Source organism: Cricetulus griseus, chromosome X (genome assembly GCF_003668045.3).
Source record: "Cricetulus griseus strain 17A/GY chromosome X, alternate assembly CriGri-PICRH-1.0, whole genome shotgun sequence".
NCBI classification, from domain to species: Eukaryota; Metazoa; Chordata; class Mammalia; order Rodentia; family Cricetidae; genus Cricetulus; species Cricetulus griseus.
Window position 1 is genome coordinate 57,865,946 of NC_048604.1, and position 12,294 is coordinate 57,878,239.

General features: G+C 35.7%; 1 protein-coding gene across 7 annotated transcripts in view; it reads right to left on the reverse strand.

The window, feature by feature from the left end:
- Window positions 1–12,294, reverse strand: part of Klhl4 (kelch like family member 4) — a 70,522-nt gene that overhangs the window by 34,918 nt on the left and 23,310 nt on the right. Inside the window, exons 1-2 of one of the 7 annotated variants that reach the window (XM_027432844.2) lie at window positions 8,406–8,766; window positions 4,375–4,575 (exon numbers count right to left, since the gene is read on the reverse strand). The exons of 3 other annotated variants lie outside the window; for them this stretch is intronic. The gene's annotated coding sequence lies outside the window, so the exon portion shown is untranslated. Of the gene's footprint in view, window positions 1–470; window positions 1,846–4,374; window positions 4,576–8,405; window positions 8,767–8,851; window positions 8,903–12,294 lie in introns of those variants that run through there. 3 more of the 7 variants (XM_035449807.1, XM_027432846.2, XM_027432847.2) reach the window with 3 other exon arrangements.

The following is a 12,294-nucleotide window of genomic DNA, read 5'->3' on the forward strand; positions in this document are numbered from 1 at the left end:
AAAGAAAAGTTTGATCTTCATTCAAAGACATGGACATTCCTAAAGTGGATTCATATGTCACATTTACTAGCAATGTTGTGACTTTATTTTTCATAGATAAATTCAAGTCACACTTAACTCATACATTCTAGTCTCTTTTGTGTGAGAAGACAGTCTGCAGGCTACAGAAAAAGAAACCTGGACACAAACCAGGCCACAAAACACTTGACAATCTGTCCTGCCCTCAAGAACACTGTGGCGGCAATGGTGATGCAGAACGTGCAATGTGGCCAATCAATGTTTGTTCTAGCTTGATGTGCACCCCATGTCCTACTGACCAAATGACCAGGAACTGGAGATTGCATAACCCAGAGACCTAGGGTAGAACCAAAAGCCACTGTCAAAAATTTTAAAGAAATGATTCCTAATGATATAAGCAATTGCCCAAAATATCAGTGAAATGATTGCTAATGATATTCTAATATACTGACAGATTGATCGATCAGGGAATGCCTTGTCACCATCAGAGATGGTTCCTCTGGAAACAGATGGGATCCAATGTAGAGATGCACAGCTGTACATTATGCAGAAAGACAGAGGGTTTAAACAGAATGTCTCCATCAGGTCCTAGCACTTTTAGCATTTACCTTTTTTATTTTAGTTTTTAGCATTTTGATTTTCAAATTGATATTTTTGACCCATTTAGATCTAATTTTTGTGCAGGATGATAGACATGGCAGTAATATCATTATTCTAAATGTGAACATGCAGGTTTTTGAGAGCCACTGTTGAAGATGTTATCTCTTCGCCATTGTATGCTTTTTCCCTCTGTGTCAAAAAGCAAATGGCTGGGCTTACAAGTAACACATGTTTAGGTCTTCTGTTGTATTTCATTGGCCTAAATTTCTATTTCTGTGCCAGTATCTTATTGTTTTTATTATTGTTGTTCTATATATAATATATCTTTAAGTCTGGAATAGCAATCCCTCAAAAATTATAATTAATAGTAGTAGTAATATTCTTTATTAATTATTAATTTGTTCAATGTTGCATTGGTTTTCTTGGTTCCTTTCTGGGTCCATATGAATTTTAGAAATGTTTTTCCATTTTTTGAAGAATGTTGTAGGTAGTTTGATTGGGATTTTACTGAAATTATAAATTGCTTTTGGCAGAATGGATATTTCCAAAATTATATTTACAATGATCTAAGAACATTGAGTGCATTTCTGTATTCTGGACCTTTTCAATCTCTTTCTTCAGAGATTTAAAATTTTCATTGTAGATGACTTTTATCTTCTTGGATAAGTTTATTCTGTGATATTTATTGTCTTTCATGCTATTGTAGATTGAAGTATGTCCATAATATCTTTCACAGTATGTTTGTGTGTGTGTGTGTGTGTGTGTGTAGAAAGGCTAATAATATTTGTAAGATTATTTTGTATTCTGCCACTGTGTTAAAATTGTAAGATGTTTCTACATGTTTCTAATAGCATTTCTGTTATCTAGACATTAACTTACATAATTTGAAACAGAGGCTCAAGTAAATATTTAGAGCAATGTTCACAGAATCACTATGTATAAAATATATAAGGCATAAATGATGTATATATATATGCATATATATATTAAACAAAGTAGTATATGTATGTGATGGAATCTTCTTCACTTCTTCACTTTGAAAGGATACACACTACAACATAAACGAATTTTGAAGATATTATTGGAAGAAAATGAGGCCACACAAAATGAACATAATTGCATGGTTGTACTTATATATCTATAACAGCCATACCAAAGGAACAGAAAATAAAAAGATGAACAATCAGGTACTAGGGAAATGTCCAGAGATCTACTAATATGACACCAACTAACTATCTAAGCAACAGAGGAGAGGCTACTTTAAATGCCCTCCCCTGATAATGAGATTGAAGACTAACTTAAATCCTATCCTATAGCCTTCATCCAGAAGCTGGTGGAAGTAGAAGCAGACACCCACAGCTAAACACTGAACTGAACTAGAATCCAGTTGCAGAGGGGGAGGAGTGATGAGCAAAGGGGTCAAGACCAGGCTTGTGAAACCCAAAGAAACAGCTGACCAGAACAAGAGGGAGATCTTGGTCCCCAGAGTGATAGCTTGGAAAAAAGAATGGGACTGATCCAGACTCCATGAACGTGGGTGTCAGCGAGGAGGCCTCAGAAATCTATAGGGCCTCTTGTAGTATATCAGTACTTATCCCTAGCATAGGAATGAACTTTGGGAGCCCATTTCACATAGAGGGATACTCCCTGAGCCTAGATATATGAGGGAGGGCCTAGGCCCTATCCCAAAGGATATGACAAATTCTGAAGACCCCCTATGGAAGGCCTCACCCTCCCTGGGGAGCAGAAAGTGTATGGGATAGGTAGGGTGTTAGTGGGTGGGGGATAGGAGAGGAGGGGAGGGAGAGAGACTTGGGATTGACATATAAAACAATTTTGTTTATAATTTAAATTTAAAAATGGAGAAAAAATAGTTGAACAAAGAAAAGACCAATAGCCAAAACAGATCTGTAAAACATGAGGAGAAATAAACAGTAATAAAATGTCTTCCAACTAAAAGCCGTTCAGGTACAGATGAAATCACAGCAGAATTATATGACACTTTCAAAGAAGAACTACAACCAATCCTTTTTAAACAATATTTAAAAAGAAAAAAAATGAAATATAAGGGTAACTCCCAAAGTTGTTGTATCAAACTAGTTACTCTAACATCAAAATCATGAAAAGATCACACACACAGAGACATACACACACACACACACACACACACACACACACACACACACACACACCACAAACTAGTATCACTGATGAACATAGATACAAGATACAAAAATCCTCAGAAGAATACTAGCAATCTGAATATAAGCATATATCAAGGATCATACAGTCAAGTTGGCTTTATTCATGCAATGCATGGTTGTTTCACCATACATAAGTCAAAAATATAATGACTCATATAAACAGAGAGTTTTCAATAGAAGACATCATGAGGGCTAAGCAATGCATCAAAATATGTTCATCATCCTTAGTTATTAAGGAAATTCAAATGAAAACAATTTTGAGATTTCATCACACCCCAGTCAGAATGGCAAGGGTTACCAAACAGCTGAAAACAAATGCTGGCAAGATGTGGAGAAAGCCAGTGGAGCTGTCATTCACTGTTCATAGGACGGTAAATGGCTGCAGCTCCTCTGGGAATCAGTATGGATAAGTAACAACAACATCAACAAAGAAACAAACAACCACACCCCAAAAAATATATACCCCAGCTATACAACTCCTTTGTATATCCCAAAAGAACTGGATATCTTATCCACCAGAAACTTGTTCAACAATATTCATTGCTGCTCTATTCACAACACCTAGAAAATATAAATAACTTAAATATTCTTCAACTGAGGAAGGAATAATGAAAGTGTCATGTATATATACATTCTGGACTAGGAATAGTACTCAGCTGTTAAAAAATGGAATCATCAAACTTACAGGCAAATGGATGGACATATAAAATACTATATTGAGTGCTGTAACCCAGTCTCAGAAACACAAATGCAGCATGATTGTTTTTACTTTGCAGTATCTTTCCAAATCTTCAGAAGTCAGTATACAATATGAAATAACTATAGATTATTATCTTCTCTTCAAACTCTGAGAATGATGTGAGAAGCATTCTAGATAGAGTGAATGGTACATCCTAGGGAGAGCACCCTAAGAGTATATGTTTTACAATTAAGTATTTGATTCTCCTGGAGTTCTATCCTGCTATTTTCTATATATTATAAATCTGTGATATATAAGGGTTAAACTATAAAGTACCATTATAATTATGTGTTTATGCATTTTATATTTCATAATATGGAATATATTGTATATCAATTGTACTATATATTTAGATTAAACAACTCTTATATATTCTTTTTTTCTTTTTGGGTTTTTTTTTTTTTTTCGAGACAGGATTTCTCTGTGGTTTTGGAGGCTGTCCTGGAACTAGCTCTTGTAGACCAGGCTGGTCTCAAACTCACAGAATCCACCTACCTCGGCCTCCCAAGTGCTGGGATTAAAGGCATGTGCCACCACCACCCAGCTATATATTCTTATATAATGTGTAAATTTCTTAAAATATCAAATTTTACTCCATATGTATGCATGTTTTCTCAAATGAAATTTTCTTCAAACTCAAGGAAATTGTTATCAGATCTATTAAAAGTTTTGATTTAAAATATCTCCCCTTTCCTTTCTTCTTTCCAATCCCTCATATAAAAAATCCCTACACAATCCTCCTTGAAATCATGGCCTCTTGATTGTTATTGTCATATACACATGTAAATTCCTAAATATATAAACATAACCTACTCAGGCCATTATTGGTAGTTGTACATGTATGATTGCAGGACTGAGCATTTTCTATTGGATAACCAATTAGGGGACCTCATCCCTCAGGAAGACCATTTCTTCCACATCAATGTTTGGTTTAACTTTCGACCCATGCCATGAGAGAGATCCCAAGCCTACACTGTCTGGATCCCAGGAACAGATATTACACAGTCCAGAGACCTAGGATAGAACAAAACACAACTGTCAAAAAACTTAATGAAATGATTCCTAATGATATTCTACTACACTCTTGTCCATCATTGAAGAGGCTTCCTCCAACAACAGATGGGAGCCAGTGCAGAGACCCACAGCCAGACATGCAGAGGGAGAGTCTAAATTGGAGATATCTAAGGAGTCCTTCCACTCAGAGATCATTGAACCCAGGGAAAAGGAGACCAAAAGATTGTAGGGGTCAGGGGTGATGGAGGACACCAGGCACACGTGGCCCACTGAATCAACTAAGCAGTGCTCACTTGGCCTCACAGAGCCTGCATTATTATTCTTCAGGCCAGGTCTTCTGTGTAGATGCTGTGGCTGGTATCTTGATGATTTTGTGGAATCCCACTCCTAACAGTGGGATTCCTAACAGAGCCAGCAGGTATATCTCTACTTCTTTTGCCTGATCTTGGGACTCTTTTCCTCTTTATTGGGTTGCCTTGCCCAGACTCAATATAAGTGCTATTGTATTGTCTTATTGTATCTTGTTTTGTCCTATTTGGCTGTCATCTCTTGGAGGTTGACTCTTTTATAAAGAGGAAATAGAGGAGGGTGCAATCTCAGGAAGAAGGGAAATGGGGGGACAGTTGGTGGAAATGGAGGGAGGGGAAATTCTGGTTGGGATGTAATGTATGAGAAAATCTATTTTCAATATAAATGTAAAAATAAGAGTAAACAAGCAAAGTGCAAGATTAAGAAATATCCACAGAAATTTCCCTCTGTCAATTTAAGCATCAGAATTAATGATTTTCTCCCAACTGATAAAAACTCTAAGGTTGTCCAGACCATAAAAAAACTCAAATTTATTTATCAAAAAGCATAAAGATTAAAGCTATATTTTAACAATCTGCTACTCACCAAATTACTTAACAAGATAAAAAATGTATGGTCTCAGTAATATGAAAAAATGTAGTGGTTCCTTCAATTGATTTAGAATATATCACTACCAAAATTGGATCATGAAAATAGAAAAAGCAAAGTTTCCTCTAATTTTAGCCATACTTAAATGCTTTAAAAATAATTTTAGTGTTATATAGCATGTAAAATTTATTCATTTGTAGTAGTCTTATATTTACTCTTAAACTTTGGGATACACATTCTTTATAAAGCAAATATTTTCCTTATGTAAGACAATTATATATATATTTCTCAAGAATAGCTTTTTGCCTGATTGAATTCTGTATTTATTTTTCTTGTTTCTGTGTGATATGAATTGGTTATTTCTTATGATACCATTGAGCACTGCGTGTCCACTATCCTTAAAATTCAAGATAAAGAAACATTGAGAAAAACAGAATATAATGTCTAATGTTTCACTTTAAGGAAAGTTGATGCACTAGCTAAAAGAATAAACTTATTTATATGAGCAGTAAGGAAAAACATTTAAACAATAACTTGAAAATTTATTTGTACTTCCATTTCTCAAAATAACTGTATTAAAGTGAATATTTTTGTCTCTTGGTAAACACAGAGTACTTTAAGAACTTCAATTTCACAGCACAGCACAGTGGCATTCAAAAGCTCTCTACTGCACAAACCTCTCAATGAATCATACTACTTTAAGAGCTATTGGAAACTAAAGCACATAGAGTACAGATTCCCAAATTGTCTACTTATCATTTCTCTCCTCTGTCATCAACAGAAATTTGATCACTGGTCTAAAAGTACAGCCTCTCTATCAACAAACTCAGAAACAAAACTCCAAGAAAATAATTATAAAGGCAGGGTGGACTGTAATGTCTACTCTTAGGAGTTCATTTAGCAAGAGAAAGATAAAGAGTTCCTACCTTTTCGATGGCTAATTATGTATATATGTATACCCAAATATATGTGTTCTGATTTTTATATAAAAATTCTATTTTCATAATACATTCTCTCATTTTACTAAATAGGATGTCTGTTATCTTAAAATGTTAAACTATATATGAAAGAACAATAACAATCAGAATGAAAACTTTAAAAGAAATCTATAGACACAAATTAATATTTCAAATAAAAGTGTCAGTTACTGGGTATATACAGAAAATTATTTTTTTAATTGAAAATTAAAGTTTATTCTGTACTTGGCATAAACCAATACAAAAGGAAAGTATGTTGTCATAGATTTTATAAAACCTTAAGTGTACAAGTTCATTGTGAGGGAGACTGTTTTTACCTGCATCATTGAAATAATAAATATTAATTTACATAAAGAGAATTTATTTGACTAGATTCATATAAGTCAGTAACATTGTCATATAAAAGTTTCTCAGTGGCTATCAATGAAATATGAAGGAAATAAATGAAATTATAAATTCAATAATGGTATTTGTTTAAATTACCACATTGTAAAATTCATGATTAATGGATTTTGATGATATAACAGAGACAAATTGTACAAATCCCCTAAGTAGAAAATATAATTTCCCATAGCTCATTGACTTTCAAACATTGTCCAACTCCATCTATTGAATCAAATAGTAAAATGCTGGCAACATATTGAAACAACACCAAATCATTAAACCAAAATCCAGAATTCTTCTAGTAAGCCTAGTATCCAGGTTAGAATCCTTTAAAAAAATAAAGCCATAACTGGTTGATTTTGATATGATACATTTTATTGTTTGTCATAGTTAGGGTTTCTATTGTTGCAACAAAATGACATGGCCAGAAAGCAAGTTGGGGAGGAAAGTGTTTATTTGGCTTACACTTCCATATCATCATCAAAGAAGACAAAACAGGAACTCAAACAGGGTAGGTTCCCTAAGGCTGGAGCTGATGCAGAGACCATAGAGGGGAGCTGCTTACTTGCTTGCTTCATGGGGCTTGCTTAGCTGCTTTCTTATAGAACCAAGAACCACCAGCCCAGGGATGGTAGCAACCACCATGGGCTGTGCCCTCCACCATTGATTACTAATTGAGAAAAAAACTTACAGCTGGGACTCAAGGAGGTGTTTCCTCAGATGAGGCTCCTTCCTCTGATGACTCTAGCTTGTGTCAAGTTTGCACACAACACCACTAAGTACAACTGACCCTTTGTCAATTTGACAAACAAACACATCACTACTAAGCCCCAACTCTTCCTTTCTTATTCATCCCTAAGATCTTAAATGACTTAAGGTATCCCACAGTCTTTACAAATTCAAACACAGTAAATTTTCAGTTTCTTTGAAACAGTTAATCTCTTTAAAAATTCAAGGTGTTTTAAAATTCAAGTGTCTCAACTGGGGGGTCCAGGAAAATTCTTTCTTACTTTAAGAGAGAAAAAATCAGGGCACAATCAAATGAAAGCAAAAAAAAAAAAAATTCAACCATCCAATATCTGGGATCCACTCAATTCTCCAGCTTTGCCCACTGTAGCAAATACAACTTGTCTTCTAGACTCCAGCTGGATCCAGTCCATCTCTACTACTATTCTTGGTGGTCACTACATGGTACTGGCATCTCCAAACCACTGGGGTCTGTTGCTGTAACTGGGCTGCACTTGCATCAATAGCCTCTCATAGGCTCTCTTCATGTTACCAAGCCTCAACTTCTTCCTTCAGTCCTGGTCATTCTATTGCTACCAAGTCTGCAATTCTTCCAATGGCTTTTACTGGCCCTTCACAGTTAGAAGCTTCAACTTCTTTCCATGACCCCTTCAAGCATTCAAGACCAGTACCACTTGTATGATACTTAGACATTACCATGTCCGGCTACCAGCATGAGGTACAACCATGACCACTTCTGGAATAGTTTCTCTACGCTCTCATGAAACACTTCCCAGAAGATTTCACCTCTTCTTAATCACTGTTAATTTTTTAGCCCCAAATTACCAGCATCAATTGTCCCAGCAAAGCAAAATTTTGCTTTCGTAGTTCTGGTATCTTGTGAATCACAGCTGATTCCTCAGCCCCAGCTAACTGAAACAAAAGGAGTGCTTTAGTAGTTCTGGTATCTTTCGAATCACAGCTTATTCTTAAGCCCCAGCTAACCAGAACCACAGGGTATTAATTCAAAATAACAAATGGCCCTGGTAGTGTTTAACCTTCCTTTTGAAATTTTGCAAGCCAGACCTCCATGTTAACGATAAATCTTTCTGCCAAAAACCACCGAGTCCCACTGCCACATGTGCGCTTTATACAGCCGCCCGCCCGAGTTAGGCCCAAATGAATACATAGAAACTTGTATTAGGTTTAAAGCTGCTTGGCCAATGACTAGGATTTCTCATCTGTTAACTCAGTCTTAACTATCATAAAACTATATATTTTATAAGACTTATCTTTAAGGCGTCCCTCCTTGCCGGTAGATCACATTGTGCTGCTGGAGGAAGAGCGGAAAAGGGACCCTTCCTGTTTCCCCTTCACTTAAACATGAGTCTCCCTGCTATGTCATTTCCTGCCTGGATCACCACTTCTCTACTACATTTCCCAGAATCCTCTTTGACTCCTAGTCCTGTCTAACTTGCTGTCTCATCGGCCAAACAGTATTTTATTTAACAATCAATAAGATAAACATGCACAGTACATTCCCTGATCATCTCCATCCCTGCACTTCTCTCAATATTCTTATCTTCCAAGTTTCAACAGAATGACTCACTGATGTCTCAACACTCAATGAGGTTTCTAGCTCAAAGTTTCAAAATCCTTCCACAATCCTCCCCAAACATTGTCTGCTCTGTCATAGCAATACTGCCCTATGCTAGTAAAAATTTGTCTTAGTTAAGATTTGTACTGGTGTGATAAAACACCATGACCTAAAAGAAAGTAGGGGAGGAAAGGGTTTACTTGGTTTACACTTTGGCATTGCTGTTCATCACTAAAGGAAGTCGGGACAGGAACTCAAACAGGGCATAACCCTAAGGCAGAAGCTGATTCAGAGGCCATAGAGGGACAATGCTTACCAGCTCAGTTTCCATGGCTTGTTCAGCCTGCTTTCTTATAGAACCCAGGACCACCAGCCCAGGGATGGCACCACTCACCATGGGCTGAAGCCTCTCCCATTGATCACTAACTGAGAAAATGACTTACAGGTGGATGAAGGACGCATTTCCTCAGCTGTGTCTCCTTCTTCTGATGACTCTAGCTTGTGTCAAGTTGACACACAAAACCATCCACTACTTTGCACTTTTCAAATATGAATTACTTAAAGTTTCAAACATTTATAACTTAAACTTCTGGTGATTATTAACAGATTCACTGTTGAATTCTCTGAAAAATAACAACTTTAAGCTATTTGCTGGTAGGTAGAAAGAGTGTAAGAGCCAAAGGAGATACAGGACACCAGGAGAACAAGTCCTTGTTAGTCAACATGAACAAAATTTATCTGAACTCATGGGGACTGAAGCAGCATGCATAGGAATGCACAAGTCTGCACTATGTCATCTGCATGTATATTGTCGCTTCCAATTTAGTATTTTTTAGGAGACTACTGAATGTGTAAACATGTGAGTATCCGATTCTTATATCTCCTCTTGGATATCTTTTACTTCTGTTGGTTTGCCTTGTCTAACTTCAAGGTGATGGTTTTTTGTTTTATCATATTATATTTTATTTTGTTAAAAACAAAACCAAAATAAGATTTAATAAGCATGTTCTATGTACCCAACAATGGAACATATAAGATTTTACTTATTTTGGTGCTTTTACTGTGGAATGAAGAGAGACAGAGACACAAATAAATAAGTAAATATATAAGATGATTTCAGCAGTGACCAGTGTGGTGAATACATTAGAGTAACATAGGATGGAGAACAATTGCAAAAATGGGTCCTGAATTAGTTGAAGAGGGAAGATAGCACATGATAGATATATTAACAATGTATGTTGTTGATGAAATAATTATATCCCTGTGATTCATTTCCATGATGAAGGGGTGAGACAATTTATTTTGAATAATACTAGTTTTGAATAATAGCAGAGTATAGAAATATCTGATATATAGTTATTATAAAATGTATGTCTAATGATGGACCTGTCTTATAGATGGTTTTTAAGAGGTGGACTACTTAATAGGTTATCCAAACCAAAGTGGTAAACCCTTTACATATATAAATAAGCAACATTAAATAAACTCATCAAGTATTATGTAAATATAAAAATTACTGGATTTAAATATGAAAATTCCATGAATTTAAGAGGTAGTGTGGGAGGGACACATGAAGAGGGGTGAAAGGGTGCAGTGAAAATGACTCAAGTATAAGACACATGGATGAAATTTCAAAATTTAAATTCAAAAAATGTTCTAAATCACCATAGTAGTAAAACCTTGTCCCAAAATGTATAAGAAATTCATCACACAATCTCAATATTTCATTAATATTTTGCACATGACATATAAAATTAACAATAGCAGACCAAACAATGTGAGCAATTAGATGAGGTCATTTAGTATTGTCTATTAAGGAAGAATAGCAAGTACAATAATGAGGGTTTAGTGTTCAGCCCTAAACAGGACATTTAGACCACCTCATCTGAGGCTCACAGAACATTTCAGAATTGGTATTGAAATTTGTGGAAACAACAAAATCAAGGTAGAATACTGTATCTTTGTGTATATGTATGTAATTATGAGCATAAACTATAGTGTGATGTTATTTTAACATGATAAAAGATTATTGTAAAATAATTGTCCTAGCTATGACAAGTTGAAATATATGGACTGGGTTAATTTACTTACTGTGAATACTTCACAGTATAGTGTGGAATACAAGTGACAAATTGACTATTAAAATATTTAGAAACTTTAACATGATAATATTGTGTAGAGACTGTAGAGTATTTCTAATAACAAACCCTTGTTCTTCTCTACTGGTTAGGTTTATTTGCACCCTCAGTTTTATATATATTAAGCATTATTTAAATGAATGGCATCAAATTCAGAATAAATCTAGAATAGACTATCCAAGAAAAAAGGAAGTATGAACAAATAGTAGAACTTTCAAAAGCTGAGGGATGCAAGGCAACCATGTTTTTAAATTTTGCAACTAGCTAAAGCAAACAAAGAAATAGACAATACAACTGTGTGTTATAGTGGACAGGAATGGCTTTAGAATCTATTCTGGTCAAAAGGACATGGCATGGCTGATTCAAACATGAACTCACAGTAGCTGTAGCTGACTTCATAATATATACATAAGATCACACCACTCAAAATTCCAGTGTGATCTAGGGCAGGGCCTCAGCAGTCTTCTTCCCTAGCTAAGGAACTATTGGCAGTTGATGTCTGCTCAGAGAACTAGAGTCAGCTTTCTTTGAGGCTACATCTGCTTGTAGGTTTCCTATGCCATGGTGATTGGTACCACAATCATTGGCATATGGTCAGCAATAGTTGGACTAAGAAGGATAACTAAATAACTAGATATCTAGATAACTCCACATAGGCATGACCAGAGGCTTGTCTACTGGAAGATTCTAGACCCTGTGAAGTTGACACTAAATATTAACCACCCATTAATTGCAACATTATTCACAAATAGGGAAACACCTCTATTAACACAGATGGGTTAGGCCGGGTGTTGGTGGCGCATGCCCTTAATCCCAGCACTCGGGAGGCAGAGGCAGGCGGATCTCCGGGAGTTCGAGGCCAGCCTGGTCTCCAGAGTGAGTGCCAGGATAGGCTCCAAAGCTACACAGAGAAACCCTGTCTCGAAAAACCAAAAACAAAGAAAAAACACAATTGGGTTATTGGATAAATCATTGTGTGTTCATAAAAGGAAATATTATT